The sequence below is a fragment of the Arachis hypogaea genome, chromosome 10 (assembly GCF_003086295.3).
Source record: "Arachis hypogaea cultivar Tifrunner chromosome 10, arahy.Tifrunner.gnm2.J5K5, whole genome shotgun sequence".
Classification (NCBI taxonomy): domain Eukaryota; kingdom Viridiplantae; phylum Streptophyta; class Magnoliopsida; order Fabales; family Fabaceae; genus Arachis; species Arachis hypogaea.
The window spans coordinates 92,446,835-92,468,650 of NC_092045.1; the positions used below are offsets into that span (position 1 = coordinate 92,446,835).

Below are 21,816 nucleotides of genomic sequence, written 5' to 3' on the forward strand. Positions count from 1 at the left end.
GAAATAAATTAAATAATAAGTTAAATAGGAGAGAATATGGTTGGAAGATTTGGCAATTGGAATTTGATGATTTAAATATGATATTTGGATTCAGTGAATTTTTCCGAGTCAGAAAACATAGTTTTCTGCGTAAAAGCACGCAGTAGAATTTTGACCGTCAGTACCGGCTGAGACCTACCTGGTACTGCAGCTGAGAAAATTGATTATGAGTAAATAAGATTAAGAAATGAGGAATTATAATTAGGGGAGCTAGAAATATTTAAAGTGTGATTTAGAGCGCTAATCTTAAAGATTTTGGCCCAAAATTGGGCCAACGGACAAAAATAAGTGAACCGGGCCTAAGTGGGCCCAAGACCCAACATATATAAACATTAGTTATGAGCATTTCAGCTCATTTTGCCCTAAAGAAGGGGTGTTGGGCACTGAATTGAGAAGAGAGAAGAGAAGAGAGAAAACCTAACTCTCTTTGATATTCAAACCACCATAACTTGAGCTACGGAGCTCCGATTGACGAGCCGTTTGCAGCCATGCGTCGCTCTTCTCATCCTCTATAATTCTATCTAAGTTTTGTGAATTCTATAGCTTTTAACTTAGAAAATTTTTAGCAGAATGGCCCTCTGGGCATAGGCATACTTGGCGCGTACGCGTCGTTCTTTGAGAAGGCACCATCCACGCGTGCGCGTGCGCGTCAATGCGCTGCACCCAATGCCGAGAGTTGTGCCGGAGTTGTGCCAGTTTTGTGCGTGGGGCACAAATGCACCCACGCGTACACGTGGCTGACGCAGGCGCATCCCTTTGCTGTTTTTCCATCCACGCGTGTGCGTGGAGGACGCGTACGCGTGGACCTGTTTTCATGCCAAAGTTGATTTTTGAGTTTCAAAAGCCAAATCTCATACTTCTAAGCCTCTGATCTCACCCCTTATGTATTAAATCATTATGATATTCCTAGCAATGAGAAAGGAGCTAGGGGATGTGGTAACTTGCGAATGAAGCAAGGGGAAAAGTTATGATCAATGATGATCAAAGATTATTATATGAGATATGAAGGATGACAGTGGAAGTACCGTGTATGCGATGAGCCGAAGCACTATATTTATTGATAAATGGCTGGTTCTTGATTGAACCATGAGCCGGATGGCTGAGTTATTGCCAGGTTATGGTAAAACCATTATTGATTATGGCTGAGTATAAATGCATATATGATTAATGAATGAATGTGTTATATGGATAATAATGAAAAATGTTGAAATATGATGTGTGACCCCAGGTAGTAGGCAGTGGCGTTGTCCACTTGCTCCGAGTATGAGACGGGAAAGGATGTTTATGATAAATGAGTTTAATTATGGAGTTTTGTGTAAAACCCGGTTAATTAACGGCTAATTAACCCATAAATGAGAATTTATTCTAGAAAGCCTAAAATGTGATTTTTATGGCTAAATGTGATAGGGGAGACTGAGACGAGAATTTCGGTACCAATTTTATAGAATTCGGACCAAGATTGGACCGAACGGGCCAAACCGGGCCAACCGGACCCAAAGTGGGCCCTTGGCCCAACATAACTTAACCAAAACCCTAGTTTTCAGCACTCTCTCTCCTCATTACACACCAAAACACGCTGAATTTAGAGAGAAGGGGAGGAAGAACACTCTCTCAACTTCCTTCTCTCACTTGATCTTCAAATCACCATAACTTTTGATCTAGAGCTCAGATTGCCGCCCCGTTTGCGGCCACGCGTTCACCGCGGAGAGCTCTACAAAACCCATACCATCAATCTTGAGGTAAGCCACAAGTTTGTGTTCGAAATCTCAGCCCCTATTTTCGAGTTTCATGGGTAAAATGTTGAGATTTTGGGTTCTTTGATGTTATAGGACCCAACACTCTTGAAGGAGAAGGTTAATCTTGTCTCCTTGGACCTTGGGTGAGGTAAGGTTCTTGACCCTAGTGTAATTTTGTGATTTTATGATGTTTGGGTTTTGAGATGTTGTGTATGGGTATGATGGTTGTGGCTTAGGTTGTGTATATGTGAATATTGGAGCTTGATTGGTGACTTTGAAAAGCTTGGAAAGGGTTTGGTGGTGCAAAATCTGTTCTTGGAGGTGTTGAGGCCTTGAGAACTTGTGGATAAGTGGTTTGGAAGTGCTCCGGGTGAGCTTGGGAAAATCGGCTAAGGTATGGTTTCGGTTTCCCGTATCTAATATGTAATGTGGTAGGAAATACTTAGGCTAGAGGCCCTAAGATAGGCATTGAATGGTTGATGTTGTTGAATGATTGAGATATATGATGTGGTCATATATGTGACGATGATTATTGATGCCTTAATGGTATGGTGTATGAGAAGTATGCATGTTGTGATATATGCTTGATAATTGGTTATGGTTGAATTGTGGGTTGAACCATGTTGATGGTGAGTATGATGTTGATTGTGTACCATAATAATTTATTGGAATTGGTGTTGTTGATAATTGGCATGAGGAATAGTATATGATATGTCAATATGTTTGAATTTGAGCCACTTGGGAGAAGTGGGGTAAAATGATGAGGTAGTGATTTTGTATATCGTGGTAATGTGTCAATGTGTGAGTTGAGGAGGCTTGATGTTGAATTTGATACATTTTGATTGATTTCAAAGAAAAGGGATGAAATTGACATGTTTTGATTGATTTTGGAAAGAGTTGAAAATGGTTTGTTTTGAAAATGGCATATTGTGGTTTTGTATGAAAATATGGTTTTTGGGCATACTTTGACGGGACATAACTTGGACTACGGATCCCCGTTTTGTACCAAATCTGTTTAGAAATGAAATTGGATCCGGGATGTCCATGCCGTTCGAAGAACGGGTGAAAAACGATTTAAAATGAGGAAGTTATGTCCGTTGGAAGATTGGGGTGAAAATCTGTGAATTATGCAGCTTTTAACTTAGAAATATTTTAGCAGAATCACCCCTTGCGTGTAGGCGCACCGATCTTCCGAAAAGTGCCATCCACGCGTACGCGTGATGTGCGCGGGCGCGCCGATTGTGCTGCACCCAATGCCCAGCCATTTTCCAGAGAGTTATGCCAGAACTGTGCCGGTGTTGTGCCTGGGGCACGAGAACACCCGCGCGTACGCGAGGTTGACGCGTGCGCGTCGATGGGCAAGTTTGGAATCCACGCGTTAGCGTGCATGACGCTTACGCGTCGATGAGTTTTTGAGGCCATCCACGCGTGCGCGTAGAGTGCGCGTACGCGCGGCCCTGTTTTCATCCCAAAGTTGATTTTTGAGTTTTAAAAGCCAAATCTCATACTTCTAAGCCTCCGATCTCACCATTTATGTCTTAAATCATTATGGCATGCCTAGCTATTAAAAAGGGGCTAGTGAATGTGATAACTTGCGAGTGAAGCAAGGGAAATATGAATGATCAATGAGGATCAAGATGATTATGTGAGATGTGGAGGATGGTGGAGGAAGTGCTTGTTATACCATGGGCCGAAAGGCTATAATTGTTAATGAAATGGCTGGTTATGGATTTAACCATGAGCCGGAATAGCTGTGTATGCTATGAATATTGGCTGGTTCTGGATTGAACCGTGAGCCGGAATGGCTAGTATGGATGTTGATCCATGGATGAGAATTCATGCATGTTGATGCTGAATTATTGATAATTGTGAAATTTGCACTTCCACTATCTGAGTACGAGTTTCCTTGGGTAGTAGCAGTGGCTAGCCACCACGTGCTCCAGGTTGAGACTCGAAACTCTGTTAACCCTATGTTGTAAGTGTGGCCGGGCACTGTGAAAGGCCCGGATGAGCTCGAACCCCCGTAAATATTCACCAGTGAGGGTGATGTATATGGATCATGTTTATGATCAAGTTTATAACGAGTATAACTCGAGTTTGGGGATGCACGACAGAGGGACAGTCCAATGGTTAGCGACCAGGACTTGTCGGGTTGGCTATATAACCGACAAGATGATATCATCAGCCACTAGGGACAGGCATTCATCATATGCATACTATATGAATTGTTTGAGATTGCCTATTTGACTGCATATAACTTGCTAATTGTCTAAATGTCTTACTTGCTCCTATTTGTATATTCCTTGTTTGATATAACTGTGTTTGCTATATTACATCCTGCTGGTGGTTGGGAGGTCTGAAGGAATTGGAAAGGGAAGTATTAGTTAGACTGAAGAATCTTTAGTCAGATACCCTTATATGGTTTAGCTTGTTTGTAAGCTTTGATATTAATTGGAGGAAGTCCTAGGATTGCCTTTGGCTTTCCTCCATTATTATGTATTATATATGTGGAAGCTGTTACCTGCTGGGAACCTCTGGTTCTCACCCATGCGGATTTTGTGGTTTTCAGATGCAGGACGTGAGGTTTCCCGTTGATGCATGCTGGAGACTTCTAGATTGCGAAGATTCCTTGTTCTTGGGGGCTATGATTTTGGTTTATATGTTTTGCTAGATACTTTTATCTCCATTAAATAATACAAACTGTGATGACTCCTCTTATGGGAGATTTTGGAGAATAGGTTTTATGTATTTGTGTCCCTTTGGGTTTCCTTTGGGGTTTTCCTTATTTTATCATATGTATATACTGTTATGCTCGGACCGGTTATCTTCGCAGCCGGATCTTGAGTCTTGATATTCCTGTTTTTGACACTCCTTTGTATATATATATAATCTCGCGTTGGTTATCCTTGTTCGTTACGTTATCGATCGGAGTGTTGCGCTTTAAGGTTGCGGTTTTTTTTTGTTTACCCCTTTTTCTACAAAGGCTCCTAGTTATAATCAATTATTCATACTACTATACGTACTAAATTTTATTTTAGAGGTCGTAATACCTTGCCATCTCTGAATTATGACTTAAGCATAAGACTCTGTATGGTAGGGTGTTACATTATGGTATCAGAGCAGTTCGTTCCTTTAGAGCCTGAGGGATGGACTGATTATGCTTCTGTGCATTCTCTGTGTGTGTGTTATGTGCTATTAGTATATCTGCTTGATATAATTGGCATAAACGTTCATGAGCATGCATTTGGGACTTTGAAGTACTAGACTTCCGATATTGAGACTGATCAACTTAATATCGATTGTTTGGTATGTATAGGAACCAGATGGCGCCTCGTGGACGCGGTAGAGGTAGTGCGAGAGGTCGTACGAATGCTCGTGCGCCGGAGAATAACCCTAATGACCCGGTGAACTTTATGACTGCGTTGGAGAACATGGCTGCTGCTATGCAAGCCACTGCTGAGGCTCTTGGTCAACAGATGAACAACCATGGTAATGATGGAGGTGGAGTTCAGGGCCCGATGACCTTGGCAAACTTTTTGAAGGTTAATCCACCTAAGTTCAAGGGAACTACTAGTCCGACTGAGGCTGATACATGGTTTCAGGCTATAGAGCGAGCGCTGCAAGCGCAAGTGGTGCCTGAAGGACAGCGTGTTGAGTTTGCTACCTATATGCTTGTCGGTGAAGCGTCGCATTGGTGGCAAGGTATCTGACGCCTTCTGCAGCAAGGTGATGACTATATCACTTGGAATGTTTTCCAAGAGGAGTTTTATAAGAAGTACTTTCCGACTTCTGCTAGAACGGCTAAGGAACTTGAATTGCTACAGCTGAAACAGGGTACTATGTCCATATCAGAGTATACTGACAAGTTTGAGGAGTTGTTCAGGTTCTCTCGCATGTGCCAAGGGACCCCAGTGGACTATGAGGAATGGAAGTGTGTTAAGTATGAAGGAGGACTCCGGAGTGATATCTTCAGTTTAGTGGGACCAATGGAGATTAGGACCTTCTCCGAGTTGGTAAACAAGTGTAGGGTTGCTGAAGAGTGTGTGAAGAGGGCAACCGCTGAGAAAGGGAGTCAAAGGGGATCATTCCCACAGAACCGAGGGAAGAGCTTTGCACCTAGAGGTTCGTCTTTCAAGAGAGGAAGCTCTTTCAGGAGGCCCAACAACAACAACTCCCAAGGAAAGAGGTTTGGGAAGCAACCTCAGAATGATCAAGCTTGCACTAGGTGTGGGAGTCACCATCCGGGAGCACCATGCAAGGCCGGATGGGGTTTGTGCTACAATTGTGGAAAAGCGGGGCATAAAGCCGCCAATTGTCTGGAGAGACAGAAACAAGGTGCTGGGAAGGCACAACAGACTGGTCGGGTGTTCACCACTTCAGCTGTAGGAGCTGAGGGATCTGAGACACTCATTCGAGGTAACTGTGAAATAGCTGGTCAAACTTTAAATGCCTTATTTGATTCTGGAGCATCGCATTCATTCATTGCATTTGAGAAAGCCCATGAGTTAGGGTTGAAGATTGCAACTTTAGGTTATGACCTAAAGGTATATAATGCTACTCATGAAGCCATGGTAACTAGGCTAGGATGTCCGGAAGTTTCCTTTAGGTTCAAGCAGCGTGATTTTGTTCATAATTTAATCTGCTTACCGATGATTGGTCTTGATCTTATCTTGGGATTGGATTGGTTATCTAAGAACCATGTTCTGCTTGATTGTTCTATAAAGTCGGTGTACTTTATGCCGGAAGATACTGAAGGACCGGTCGTGGTGAATAATTATTACTTGAATTCGATGATGGTGAATTGTTCCGGAACCGAATGTCAGGGTATCATGTTGTTAACAGCGGGTGTTTCAGGTGATGATCAAAGGTTGGAACAGATTCCGGTTGTGTGTGAGTTTCCGGAAGTGTTTCCTGATGATATTGATGAGTTTCCACCTAACCGAGAGGTTGAGTTCTCTATTGAATTGGTGCCTGGGGCGGGGCCAATCTCAAGTGCTCCTTATAGGATGTCACCGTTAGAGATGAACGAGCTAAAGTCTCAGTTAGAAGACTTGTTGGGAAAGAATTTCATACGACCAAGCGTCTCTCCGTGGGGTGCTCCAGTGTTACTGGTGAAGAAGAAAGATGGGAGTATGCGGCTCTGTGTGGATTACAGGCAGCTGAACAAGGTTACAATAAAGAATAAGTACCCATTGCCGAGGATTGATGATCTCATGGATCAGTTACAAGGAGCTGGAGTTTTCTCCAAGATTGATTTGCGATCTGGTTATCACCAGATAAGGGTGAGGGGTGAGGATATCCCTAAGACCGCTTTCAGAACGCGTTATGGTCATTACGAGTACACTGTGATGTCTTTTGGGTTGACAAACGCTCCTGCGGTGTTTATGGATTACATGAACAGAGTCTTCCGTCCGTTTCTGGATAAATTCGTTGTTGTCTTCATTGATGATATACTAATTTATTCCAAAACTGAAGAAGAGCATGCGGAACACTTGAGGACCGTGTTGCAGATTCTAAGGGAGAAGAAACTCTATGCAAAACTGTCTAAATGTGAGTTTTGGAAGAGTGAGGTGAAGTTTTTGGGCCATGTGGTGAGTAAGAAGGGAATAGCCGTAGATCCAACTAAGGTGGAGGCTGTAATGGATTGGAAGCAACCAACCACCGTGACGGAGATAAGGAGTTTTCTGGGTTTAGCTGGCTATTACCGAAGGTTTATCAAAGGCTTTTCACAGATAGCTTTGCCAATGACAAAGTTAACCCGCAAAGACACTCCATTTGTTTGGACTCCTGAGTGCGAGGAGAGCTTTCAGACACTGAAGAAAAAGTTGACTACTGCACCTGTGTTAGTGTTACCCGAGCCGAATGAGCCATTTGAGGTGTATTGTGATGCCTCATTGAAGGGTCTAGGATGCGTGCTAATGCAGCATCGTAATGTGGTGGCGTATGCCTCACGACAGTTGAGACCTCATGAAGTTAGTTACCCTACGCACGATTTGGAACTCGCTGCGGTTGTGTTTGCCTTAAAGGTGTGGAGGCATTATCTCTATGGGGTCAAGTTCCAAGTTTTCTCCGATCATAAGAGCTTGAAGTATCTCTTTGATCAGAAGGAGCTTAATATGAGGCAGAGAAGGTGGATGGAATTGTTGAAGGACTACGACTTTGAGTTGAATTACCATCCGGGAAAGGCGAACGTAGTGGCGGATGCGTTGAGTCGGAAGTCACTATATGCGGCTTGGATGATGCTTCAAGAGGAGAAATTGCTCAAGGGATTTGAGAGTCTACAAATTGGTGCCCGAGAAGTATCCGGAACTTTGTGTTTGAGCCGATTAGAAATCTCAAGTGACTTTAAGTTCGAACTCCTAAAGGCTCATCAAAATGATGAAGCGTTATGGAAGGTGCTACCGGCTATTGAGCAAGGAAAACGGTGGGGAGTGTCGGAAGAAAAAGATGGGTTATGGAGATTCAAGGGTAGGATCATTGTGCCGGATGTTGGCACTTTGAGGCAAGATATTTTAAAGGAGGCACACAAAAGCGGATTCTCCATTCACCCGGGAAGTACTAAGATGTACCGTGATTTGAAGGCAATGTTCTGGTGGCCAGGAATGAAGAATGATGTGGCGGAATATGTATCAAAGTGCTTAACTTGTCAAAAGGTAAAGATTGAACATCAAAGACCTTCCGGGATGTTGCAACCTTTAGAGATTCCACAATGGAAGTGGGAAAGTATTGCAATGGACTTTGTGTCGGGATTGCCAAGGACTAGGGCTGGTTTTGATGCTATCTGGGTGATTGTGGATCGACTGACGAAGTCAGCTCACTTTTTGCCCATTCGTATGACTTATACCCTTGAGGAGCTAGCACGGTTATACATAAAGGAGATTGTGAGACTTCATGGTGTACCTGCTACTATAATCTCTGATAGAGATCCTCGTTTCACTTCAAGGTTTTGGGGTGCATTTCAGAAAGCTTTTGAAACCCGATTAAGCTTGAGCACGGCTTACCATCCTCAAACAGATGGTCAATCTGAAAGGACAATCCAAACACTAGAAGATATGTTGAGAGCTTGTGTTTTGGACCAACCGGTGAGTTGGGATCGGTATATGCCATTAGTGGAGTTTGCATACAATAATAGTTATCATGCGAGCATCGGAATGGCTCCGTATGAGGCCTTGTATGGGAGGAAATGTCAATCTCCGTTATGTTGGTATGAAGCTGGAGAGAAAAGCTTGTTGGGGCCGGAAATGATAGCTGAGACTACTGAACAAGTCAAGAAAATCCGTGATAGGATGCTTACGGCGCAGAGTCGTCAAAAGAGTTACGCCGATCAGAGGCGAAAGCCCTTAGAATTTGAGGAAGGAGACCATGTTTTCCTTAAGGTTACTCCGACTACGGGAGTAGGTAGGGCAATTAAGACAAAGAAGTTGAATCCTCGATACATTGGTCCATTTCAAATCCTGGAAAGGATTGGACCAGTGGCGTATCGAATGGCTCTACCACCTCATCTTTCGAACCTGCACGACGTGTTTCACGTGTCGCAGCTTCGGAAGTACACTCCTGATGCTAGCCATGTGTTAGAACCTGAGTCGGTTCAGTTAAGGGAAGATTTGACGCTTCCAGTGGCTCCAGTCAGAATTGATGATACTAGTATCAAACGGTTGCGTGGAAAAGAGGTTTCATTGGTCAAAGTGGCATGGAGTCGAGGCGGTGTTGAGGAACACACTTGGGAACTTGAGTCGAAGATGCGAACGGATTATCCGCATTTATTCTCAGGTAATTGCATTTGAATTTTGTGGGCAAAATTCCCAATTAGGTGGGTAGAATGTAAAACCCGGTTAATTAACGGCTAATTAACCCATAAATGAGAATTTATTCTAGAAAGCCTAAAATGTGATTTTTATGGCTAAATGTGATAGGGGAGACTGAGACGAGAATTTCGGTACCAATTTTATAGAATTCGGACCAAGATTGGACCGAACGGGCCAAACCGGGCCAACCGGACCCAAAGTGGGCCCTTGGCCCAACATAACTTAACCAAAACCCTAGTTTTCAGCACTCTCTCTCCTCATTACACACCAAAACACGCTGAATTTAGAGAGAAGGGGAGGAAGAACACTCTCTCAACTTCCTTCTCTCACTTGATCTTCAAATCACCATAACTTTTGATCTAGAGCTCAGATTGCCGCCCCGTTTGCGGCCACGCGTTCACCGCGGAGAGCTCTACAAAACCCATACCATCAATCTTGAGGTAAGCCACAAGTTTGTGTTCGAAATCTCAGCCCCTATTTTCGAGTTTCATGGGTAAAATGTTGAGATTTTGGGTTCTTTGATGTTATAGGACCCAACACTCTTGAAGGAGAAGGTTAATCTTGTCTCCTTGGACCTTGGGTGAGGTAAGGTTCTTGACCCTAGTGTAATTTTGTGATTTTATGATGTTTGGGTTTTGAGATGTTGTGTATGGGTATGATGGTTGTGGCTTAGGTTGTGTATATGTGAATATTGGAGCTTGATTGGTGACTTTGAAAAGCTTGGAAAGGGTTTGGTGGTGCAAAATCTGTTCTTGGAGGTGTTGAGGCCTTGAGAACTTGTGGATAAGTGGTTTGGAAGTGCTCCGGGTGAGCTTGGGAAAATCGGCTAAGGTATGGTTTCGGTTTCCCGTATCTAATATGTAATGTGGTAGGAAATACTTAGGCTAGAGGCCCTAAGATAGGCATTGAATGGTTGATGTTGTTGAATGATTGAGATATATGATGTGGTCATATATGTGACGATGATTATTGATGCCTTAATGGTATGGTGTATGAGAAGTATGCATGTTGTGATATATGCTTGATAATTGGTTATGGTTGAATTGTGGGTTGAACCATGTTGATGGTGAGTATGATGTTGATTGTGTACCATAATAATTTATTGGAATTGGTGTTGTTGATAATTGGCATGAGGAATAGTATATGATATGTCAATATGTTTGAATTTGAGCCACTTGGGAGAAGTGGGGTAAAATGATGAGGTAGTGATTTTGTATATCGTGGTAATGTGTCAATGTGTGAGTTGAGGAGGCTTGATGTTGAATTTGATACATTTTGATTGATTTCAAAGAAAAGGGATGAAATTGACATGTTTTGATTGATTTTGGAAAGAGTTGAAAATGGTTTGTTTTGAAAATGGCATATTGTGGTTTTGTATGAAAATATGGTTTTTGGGCATACTTTGACGGGACATAACTTGGACTACGGATCCCCGTTTTGTACCAAATCTGTTTAGAAATGAAATTGGATCCGGGATGTCCATGCCGTTCGAAGAACGGGTGAAAAACGATTTAAAATGAGGAAGTTATGTCCGTTGGAAGATTGGGGTGAAAATCTGTGAATTCTGCAGCTTTTAACTTAGAAAAATTTTAGCAGAATCACCCCTTGCGTGTAGGCGCACCTGGCGCGTGCGCGCCGATCTTCCGAAAAGTGCCATCCACGCGTACGCGTGATGTGCGCGGGCGCGCCGATTGTGCTGCACCCAATGCCCAGCCATTTTCCAGAGAGTTATGCCAGAACTGTGCCGGTGTTGTGCCTGGGGCACGAGAACACCCGCGCGTACGCGAGGTTGACGCGTGCGCGTCGATGGGCAAGTTTGGAATCCACGCGTTAGCGTGCATGACGCTTACGCGTCGATGAATTTTTGAGGCCATCCACGCGTGCGCGTAGAGTGCGCGTACGCGCGGCCCTGTTTTCATCCCAAAGTTGATTTTTGAGTTTTAAAAGCCAAATCTCATACTTCTAAGCCTCCGATCTCACCATTTATGTCTTAAATCATTATGGCATGCCTAGCTATTAAAAAGGGGCTAGTGAATGTGATAACTTGCGAGTGAAGCAAGGGAAATATGAATGATCAATGAGGATCAAGATGATTATGTGAGATGTGGAGGATGGTGGAGGAAGTGCTTGTTATACCATGGGCCGAAAGGCTATAATTGTTAATGAAATGGCTGGTTATGGATTTAACCATGAGCCGGAATAGCTGTGTATGCTATGAATATTGGCTGGTTCTGGATTGAACCGTGAGCCGGAATGGCTAGTATGGATGTTGATCCATGGATGAGAATTCATGCATGTTGATGCTGAATTATTGATAATTGTGAAATTTGCACTTCCACTATCTGAGTACGAGTTTCCTTGGGTAGTAGCAGTGGCTAGCCACCACGTGCTCCAGGTTGAGACTCGAAACTCTGTTAACCCTATGTTGTAAGTGTGGCCGGGCACTGTGAAAGGCCCGGATGAGCTCGAACCCCCGTAAATATTCACCAGTGAGGGTGATGTATATGGATCATGTTTATGATCAAGTTTATAACGAGTATAACTCGAGTTTGGGGATGCACGACAGAGGGACAGTCCAATGGTTAGCGACCAGGACTTGTCGGGTTGGCTATATAACCGACAAGATGATATCATCAGCCACTAGGGACAGGCATTCATCATATGCATACTATATGAATTGTTTGAGATTGCCTATTTGACTGCATATAACTTGCTAATTGTCTAAATGTCTTACTTGCTCCTATTTGTATATTCCTTGTTTGATATAACTGTGTTTGCTATATTACATCCTGCTGGTGGTTGGGAGGTCTGAAGGAATTGGAAAGGGAAGTATTAGTTAGACTGAAGAATCTTTAGTCAGATACCCTTATATGGTTTAGCTTGTTTGTAAGCTTTGATATTAATTGGAGGAAGTCCTAGGATTGCCTTTGGCTTTCCTCCATTATTATGTATTATATATGTGGAAGCTGTTACCTGCTGGGAACCTCTGGTTCTCACCCATGCGGATTTTGTGGTTTTCAGATGCAGGACGTGAGGTTTCCCGTTGATGCATGCTGGAGACTTCTAGATTGCGAAGATTCCTTGTTCTTGGGGGCTATGATTTTGGTTTATATGTTTTGCTAGATACTTTTATCTCCATTAAATAATACAAACTGTGATGACTCCTCTTATGGGAGATTTTGGAGAATAGGTTTTATGTATTTGTGTCCCTTTGGGTTTCCTTTGGGGTTTTCCTTATTTTATCATATGTATATACTGTTATGCTCGGACCGGTTATCTTCGCAGCCGGATCTTGAGTCTTGATATTCCTGTTTTTGACACTCCTTTGTATATATATATAATCTCGCGTTGGTTATCCTTGTTCGTTACGTTATCGATCGGAGTGTTGCGCTTTAAGGTTGCGGTTTTTTTTTGTTTACCCCTTTTTCTACAAAGGCTCCTAGTTATAATCAATTATTCATACTACTATACGTACTAAATTTTATTTTAGAGGTCGTAATACCTTGCCATCTCTGAATTATGACTTAAGCATAAGACTCTGTATGGTAGGGTGTTACATTATGGTATCAGAGCAGTTCGTTCCTTTAGAGCCTGAGGGATGGACTGATTATGCTTCTGTGCATTCTCTGTGTGTGTGTTATGTGCTATTAGTATATCTGCTTGATATAATTGGCATAAACGTTCATGAGCATGCATTTGGGACTTTGAAGTACTAGACTTCCGATATTGAGACTGATCAACTTAATATCGATTGTTTGGTATGTATAGGAACCAGATGGCGCCTCGTGGACGCGGTAGAGGTAGTGCGAGAGGTCGTACGAATGCTCGTGCGCCGGAGAATAACCCTAATGACCCGGTGAACTTTATGACTGCGTTGGAGAACATGGCTGCTGCTATGCAAGCCACTGCTGAGGCTCTTGGTCAACAGATGAACAACCATGGTAATGATGGAGGTGGAGTTCAGGGCCCGATGACCTTGGCAAACTTTTTGAAGGTTAATCCACCTAAGTTCAAGGGAACTACTAGTCCGACTGAGGCTGATACATGGTTTCAGGCTATAGAGCGAGCGCTGCAAGCGCAAGTGGTGCCTGAAGGACAGCGTGTTGAGTTTGCTACCTATATGCTTGTCGGTGAAGCGTCGCATTGGTGGCAAGGTATCTGACGCCTTCTGCAGCAAGGTGATGACTATATCACTTGGAATGTTTTCCAAGAGGAGTTTTATAAGAAGTACTTTCCGACTTCTGCTAGAACGGCTAAGGAACTTGAATTGCTACAGCTGAAACAGGGTACTATGTCCATATCAGAGTATACTGACAAGTTTGAGGAGTTGTTCAGGTTCTCTCGCATGTGCCAAGGGACCCCAGTGGACTATGAGGAATGGAAGTGTGTTAAGTATGAAGGAGGACTCCGGAGTGATATCTTCAGTTTAGTGGGACCAATGGAGATTAGGACCTTCTCCGAGTTGGTAAACAAGTGTAGGGTTGCTGAAGAGTGTGTGAAGAGGGCAACCGCTGAGAAAGGGAGTCAAAGGGGATCATTCCCACAGAACCGAGGGAAGAGCTTTGCACCTAGAGGTTCGTCTTTCAAGAGAGGAAGCTCTTTCAGGAGGCCCAACAACAACAACTCCCAAGGAAAGAGGTTTGGGAAGCAACCTCAGAATGATCAAGCTTGCACTAGGTGTGGGAGTCACCATCCGGGAGCACCATGCAAGGCCGGATGGGGTTTGTGCTACAATTGTGGAAAAGCGGGGCATAAAGCCGCCAATTGTCTGGAGAGACAGAAACAAGGTGCTGGGAAGGCACAACAGACTGGTCGGGTGTTCACCACTTCAGCTGTAGGAGCTGAGGGATCTGAGACACTCATTCGAGGTAACTGTGAAATAGCTGGTCAAACTTTAAATGCCTTATTTGATTCTGGAGCATCGCATTCATTCATTGCATTTGAGAAAGCCCATGAGTTAGGGTTGAAGATTGCAACTTTAGGTTATGACCTAAAGGTATATAATGCTACTCATGAAGCCATGGTAACTAGGCTAGGATGTCCGGAAGTTTCCTTTAGGTTCAAGCAGCGTGATTTTGTTCATAATTTAATCTGCTTACCGATGATTGGTCTTGATCTTATCTTGGGATTGGATTGGTTATCTAAGAACCATGTTCTGCTTGATTGTTCTATAAAGTCGGTGTACTTTATGCCGGAAGATACTGAAGGACCGGTCGTGGTGAATAATTATTACTTGAATTCGATGATGGTGAATTGTTCCGGAACCGAATGTCAGGGTATCATGTTGTTAACAGCGGGTGTTTCAGGTGATGATCAAAGGTTGGAACAGATTCCGGTTGTGTGTGAGTTTCCGGAAGTGTTTCCTGATGATATTGATGAGTTTCCACCTAACCGAGAGGTTGAGTTCTCTATTGAATTGGTGCCTGGGGCGGGGCCAATCTCAAGTGCTCCTTATAGGATGTCACCGTTAGAGATGAACGAGCTAAAGTCTCAGTTAGAAGACTTGTTGGGAAAGAATTTCATACGACCAAGCGTCTCTCCGTGGGGTGCTCCAGTGTTACTGGTGAAGAAGAAAGATGGGAGTATGCGGCTCTGTGTGGATTACAGGCAGCTGAACAAGGTTACAATAAAGAATAAGTACCCATTGCCGAGGATTGATGATCTCATGGATCAGTTACAAGGAGCTGGAGTTTTCTCCAAGATTGATTTGCGATCTGGTTATCACCAGATAAGGGTGAGGGGTGAGGATATCCCTAAGACCGCTTTCAGAACGCGTTATGGTCATTACGAGTACACTGTGATGTCTTTTGGGTTGACAAACGCTCCCGCGGTGTTTATGGATTACATGAACAGAGTCTTCCGTCCGTTTCTGGATAAATTCGTTGTTGTCTTCATTGATGATATACTAATTTATTCCAAAACTGAAGAAGAGCATGCGGAACACTTGAGGATCGTGTTGCAGATTCTAAGGGAGAAGAAACTCTATGCAAAACTGTCTAAATGTGAGTTTTGGAAGAGTGAGGTGAAGTTTTTGGGCCATGTGGTGAGTAAGAAGGGAATAGCCGTAGATCCAACTAAGGTGGAGGCTGTAATGGATTGGAAGCAACCAACCACCGTGACGGAGATAAGGAGTTTTCTGGGTTTAGCTGGCTATTACCGAAGGTTTATCAAAGGCTTTTCACAGATAGCTTTGCCAATGACAAAGTTAACCCGCAAAGACACTCCATTTGTTTGGACTCCTGAGTGCGAGGAGAGCTTTCAGACACTGAAGAAAAAGTTGACTACTGCACCTGTGTTAGTGTTACCCGAGCCGAATGAGCCATTTGAGGTGTATTGTGATGCCTCATTGAAGGGTCTAGGATGCGTGCTAATGCAGCATCGTAATGTGGTGGCGTATGCCTCACGACAGTTGAGACCTCATGAAGTTAGTTACCCTACGCACGATTTGGAACTCGCTGCGGTTGTGTTTGCCTTAAAGGTGTGGAGGCATTATCTCTATGGGGTCAAGTTCCAAGTTTTCTCCGATCATAAGAGCTTGAAGTATCTCTTTGATCAGAAGGAGCTTAATATGAGGCAGAGAAGGTGGATGGAATTGTTGAAGGACTACGACTTTGAGTTGAATTACCATCCGGGAAAGGCGAACGTAGTGGCGGATGCGTTGAGTCGGAAGTCACTATATGCGGCTTGGATGATGCTTCAAGAGGAGAAATTGCTCAAGGGATTTGAGAGTCTACAAATTGGTGCCCGAGAAGTATCCGGAACTTTGTGTTTGAGCCGATTAGAAATCTCAAGTGACTTTAAGTTCGAACTCCTAAAGGCTCATCAAAATGATGAAGCGTTATGGAAGGTGCTACCGGCTATTGAGCAAGGAAAACGGTGGGGAGTGTCGGAAGAAAAAGATGGGTTATGGAGATTCAAGGGTAGGATCATTGTGCCGGATGTTGGCACTTTGAGGCAAGATATTTTAAAGGAGGCACACAAAAGCGGATTCTCCATTCACCCGGGAAGTACTAAGATGTACCGTGATTTGAAGGCAATGTTCTGGTGGCCAGGAATGAAGAATGATGTGGCGGAATATGTATCAAAGTGCTTAACTTGTCAAAAGGTAAAGATTGAACATCAAAGACCTTCCGGGATGTTGCAACCTTTAGAGATTCCACAATGGAAGTGGGAAAGTATTGCAATGGACTTTGTGTCGGGATTGCCAAGGACTAGGGCTGGTTTTGATGCTATCTGGGTGATTGTGGATCGACTGACGAAGTCAGCTCACTTTTTGCCCATTCGTATGACTTATACCCTTGAGGAGCTAGCACGGTTATACATAAAGGAGATTGTGAGACTTCATGGTGTACCTGCTACTATAATCTCTGATAGAGATCCTCGTTTCACTTCAAGGTTTTGGGGTGCATTTCAGAAAGCTTTTGAAACCCGATTAAGCTTGAGCACGGCTTACCATCCTCAAACAGATGGTCAATCTGAAAGGACAATCCAAACACTAGAAGATATGTTGAGAGCTTGTGTTTTGGACCAACCGGTGAGTTGGGATCGGTATATGCCATTAGTGGAGTTTGCATACAATAATAGTTATCATGCGAGCATCGGAATGGCTCCGTATGAGGCCTTGTATGGGAGGAAATGTCAATCTCCGTTATGTTGGTATGAAGCTGGAGAGAAAAGCTTGTTGGGGCCGGAAATGATAGCTGAGACTACTGAACAAGTCAAGAAAATCCGTGATAGGATGCTTACGGCGCAGAGTCGTCAAAAGAGTTACGCCGATCAGAGGCGAAAGCCCTTAGAATTTGAGGAAGGAGACCATGTTTTCCTTAAGGTTACTCCGACTACGGGAGTAGGTAGGGCAATTAAGACAAAGAAGTTGAATCCTCGATACATTGGTCCATTTCAAATCCTGGAAAGGATTGGACCAGTGGCGTATCGAATGGCTCTACCACCTCATCTTTCGAACCTGCACGACGTGTTTCACGTGTCGCAGCTTCGGAAGTACACTCCTGATGCTAGCCATGTGTTAGAACCTGAGTCGGTTCAGTTAAGGGAAGATTTGACGCTTCCAGTGGCTCCAGTCAGAATTGATGATACTAGTATCAAACGGTTGCGTGGAAAAGAGGTTTCATTGGTCAAAGTGGCATGGAGTCGAGGCGGTGTTGAGGAACACACTTGGGAACTTGAGTCGAAGATGCGAACGGATTATCCGCATTTATTCTCAGGTAATTGCATTTGAATTTTGTGGGCAAAATTCCCAATTAGGTGGGTAGAATGTAAAACCCGGTTAATTAACGGCTAATTAACCCATAAATGAGAATTTATTCTAGAAAGCCTAAAATGTGATTTTTATGGCTAAATGTGATAGGGGAGACTGAGACGAGAATTTCGGTACCAATTTTATAGAATTCGGACCAAGATTGGACCGAACGGGCCAAACCGGGCCAACCGGACCCAAAGTGGGCCCTTGGCCCAACATAACTTAACCAAAACCCTAGTTTTCAGCACTCTCTCTCCTCATTACACACCAAAACACGCTGAATTTAGAGAGAAGGGGAGGAAGAACACTCTCTCAACTTCCTTCTCTCACTTGATCTTCAAATCACCATAACTTTTGATCTAGAGCTCAGATTGCCGCCCCGTTTGCGGCCACGCGTTCACCGCGGAGAGCTCTACAAAACCCATACCATCAATCTTGAGGTAAGCCACAAGTTTGTGTTCGAAATCTCAGCCCCTATTTTCGAGTTTCATGGGTAAAATGTTGAGATTTTGGGTTCTTTGATGTTATAGGACCCAACACTCTTGAAGGAGAAGGTTAATCTTGTCTCCTTGGACCTTGGGTGAGGTAAGGTTCTTGACCCTAGTGTAATTTTGTGATTTTATGATGTTTGGGTTTTGAGATGTTGTGTATGGGTATGATGGTTGTGGCTTAGGTTGTGTATATGTGAATATTGGAGCTTGATTGGTGACTTTGAAAAGCTTGGAAAGGGTTTGGTGGTGCAAAATCTGTTCTTGGAGGTGTTGAGGCCTTGAGAACTTGTGGATAAGTGGTTTGGAAGTGCTCCGGGTGAGCTTGGGAAAATCGGCTAAGGTATGGTTTCGGTTTCCCGTATCTAATATGTAATGTGGTAGGAAATACTTAGGCTAGAGGCCCTAAGATAGGCATTGAATGGTTGATGTTGTTGAATGATTGAGATATATGATGTGGTCATATATGTGACGATGATTATTGATGCCTTAATGGTATGGTGTATGAGAAGTATGCATGTTGTGATATATGCTTGATAATTGGTTATGGTTGAATTGTGGGTTGAACCATGTTGATGGTGAGTATGATGTTGATTGTGTACCATAATAATTTATTGGAATTGGTGTTGTTGATAATTGGCATGAGGAATAGTATATGATATGTCAATATGTTTGAATTTGAGCCACTTGGGAGAAGTGGGGTAAAATGATGAGGTAGTGATTTTGTATATCGTGGTAATGTGTCAATGTGTGAGTTGAGGAGGCTTGATGTTGAATTTGATACATTTTGATTGATTTCAAAGAAAAGGGATGAAATTGACATGTTTTGATTGATTTTGGAAAGAGTTGAAAATGGTTTGTTTTGAAAATGGCATATTGTGGTTTTGTATGAAAATATGGTTTTTGGGCATACTTTGACGGGACATAACTTGGACTACGGATCCCCGTTTTGTACCAAATCTGTTTAGAAATGAAATTGGATCCGGGATGTCCATGCCGTTCGAAGAACGGGTGAAAAACGATTTAAAATGAGGAAGTTATGTCCGTTGGAAGATTGGGGTGAAAATCTGTGAATTCTGCAGCTTTTAACTTAGAAAAATTTTAGCAGAATCACCCCTTGCGTGTAGGCGCACCTGGCGCGTGCGCGCCGATCTTCCGAAAAGTGCCATCCACGCGTACGCGTGATGTGCGCGGGCGCGCCGATTGTGCTGCACCCAATGCCCAGCCATTTTCCAGAGAGTTATGCCAGAACTGTGCCGGTGTTGTGCCTGGGGCACGAGAACACCCGCGCGTACGCGAGGTTGACGCGTGCGCGTCGATGGGCAAGTTTGGAATCCACGCGTTAGCGTGCATGACGCTTACGCGTCGATGAATTTTTGAGGCCATCCACGCGTGCGCGTAGAGTGCGCGTACGCGCGGCCCTGTTTTCATCCCAAAGTTGATTTTTGAGTTTTAAAAGCCAAATCTCATACTTCTAAGCCTCCGATCTCACCATTTATGTCTTAAATCATTATGGCATGCCTAGCTATTAAAAAGGGGCTAGTGAATGTGATAACTTGCGAGTGAAGCAAGGGAAATATGAATGATCAATGAGGATCAAGATGATTATGTGAGATGTGGAGGATGGTGGAGGAAGTGCTTGTTATACCATGGGCCGAAAGGCTATAATTGTTAATGAAATGGCTGGTTATGGATTTAACCATGAGCCGGAATAGCTGTGTATGCTATGAATATTGGCTGGTTCTGGATTGAACCGTGAGCCGGAATGGCTAGTATGGATGTTGATCCATGGATGAGAATTCATGCATGTTGATGCTGAATTATTGATAATTGTGAAATTTGCACTTCCACTATCTGAGTACGAGTTTCCTTGGGTAGTAGCAGTGGCTAGCCACCACGTGCTCCAGGTTGAGACTCGAAACTCTGTTAACCCTATGTTGTAAGTGTGGCCGGGCACTGTGAAAGGCCCGGATGAGCTCGAACCCCCGTAAATATTCACCAGTGAGGGTGATGTATATGGATCATGTTTATGATCAAGTTTATAACGAGTATAACTCGAGTTTGGGGATGCACGACAGAGGGACAGTCCAATGGTTAGCGACCAGGACTTGTCGGGTTGGCTATATAACCGACAAGATGATATCATCAGCCACTAGGGACAGGCATTCATCATATGCATACTATATGAATTGTTTGAGATTGCCTATTTGACTGCATATAACTTGCTAATTGTCTAAATGTCTTACTTGCTCCTATTTGTATATTCCTTGTTTGATATAACTGTGTTTGCTATATTACATCCTGCTGGTGGTTGGGAGGTCTGAAGGAATTGGAAAGGGAAGTATTAGTTAGACTGAAGAATCTTTAGTCAGATACCCTTATATGGTTTAGCTTGTTTGTAAGCTTTGATATTAATTGGAGGAAGTCCTAGGATTGCCTTTGGCTTTCCTCCATTATTATGTATTATATATGTGGAAGCTGTTACCTGCTGGGAACCTCTGGTTCTCACCCATGCGGATTTTGTGGTTTTCAGATGCAGGACGTGAGGTTTCCCGTTGATGCATGCTGGAGACTTCTAGATTGCGAAGATTCCTTGTTCTTGGGGGCTATGATTTTGGTTTATATGTTTTGCTAGATACTTTTATCTCCATTAAATAATACAAACTGTGATGACTCCTCTTATGGGAGATTTTGGAGAATAGGTTTTATGTATTTGTGTCCCTTTGGGTTTCCTTTGGGGTTTTCCTTATTTTATCATATGTATATACTGTTATGCTCGGACCGGTTATCTTCGCAGCCGGATCTTGAGTCTTGATATTCCTGTTTTTGACACTCCTTTGTATATATATATAATCTCGCGTTGGTTATCCTTGTTCGTTACGTTATCGATCGGAGTGTTGCGCTTTAAGGTTGCGGTTTTTTTTTGTTTACCCCTTTTTCTACAAAGGCTCCTAGTTATAATCAATTATTCATACTACTATACGTACTAAATTTTATTTTAGAGGTCGTAATACCTTGCCATCTCTGAATTATGACTTAAGCATAAGACTCTGTATGGTAGGGTGTTACATTTTGAATGAATGTATTTGTGATACCTGGGTAGTAGTAAGGGTGGTGGTTCACCCCGCTTGCTCCGGGTTAATGTTTGAGATTTGTTAACAATGATGATTGCTTTTAAACTGGACGAATGTATGTTTTGAGATCCTGGGCAGTAGCAAGGGTTGTGGTTCATCCCACTTGCTCCAGGTCAGAGATTGTGACGCCTGGGTAGTAGCGGCAGTAGTGGTGAATCCACTCGCTCCAGGTTGAGCTTTTAAACACCCGCCTGGGTAGTAGCGGCAGTAGTGGTGAATCCACTCGCTCCAGGTTGAGCTTTTAAACACCCGCCTGGGTAGTAGCCATAGTAGTGGTTATTTCACTGGCTTTGGGTTGAGCGGGTAGTAGCAAGGGGGTTGTAGCTCAAACCTACTTGCTTCGCAAGGGGTGTTTCT

General features: G+C 43.4%; 3 long non-coding RNA genes across 3 annotated transcripts; all 3 read left to right on the forward strand.

Annotated features, from left to right (window-relative positions):
- Nucleotides 1–1,688: 1,688 nt before the first annotated feature.
- On the forward strand, nucleotides 1,689–4,881 carry LOC140175511 (uncharacterized). The gene is made up of 4 exons (XR_011866335.1): nucleotides 1,689–1,778; nucleotides 1,869–1,923; nucleotides 2,012–2,169; nucleotides 4,345–4,881. It is a non-coding gene; the product is annotated as an uncharacterized lncRNA (long non-coding RNA).
- A 5,049-nt stretch (nucleotides 4,882–9,930) lies between these two features.
- LOC140175512 (uncharacterized) lies at nucleotides 9,931–13,138 on the forward strand. The gene is made up of 4 exons (XR_011866336.1): nucleotides 9,931–10,020; nucleotides 10,111–10,165; nucleotides 10,254–10,411; nucleotides 12,602–13,138. It is a non-coding gene; the product is annotated as an uncharacterized lncRNA (long non-coding RNA).
- A 5,049-nt stretch (nucleotides 13,139–18,187) lies between these two features.
- Nucleotides 18,188–21,365, forward strand: LOC140175513 (uncharacterized). Its single transcript, XR_011866337.1, has 4 exons — nucleotides 18,188–18,277; nucleotides 18,368–18,422; nucleotides 18,511–18,668; nucleotides 20,859–21,365. It is a non-coding gene; the product is annotated as an uncharacterized lncRNA (long non-coding RNA).
- Nucleotides 21,366–21,816: the final 451 nt, after the last annotated feature.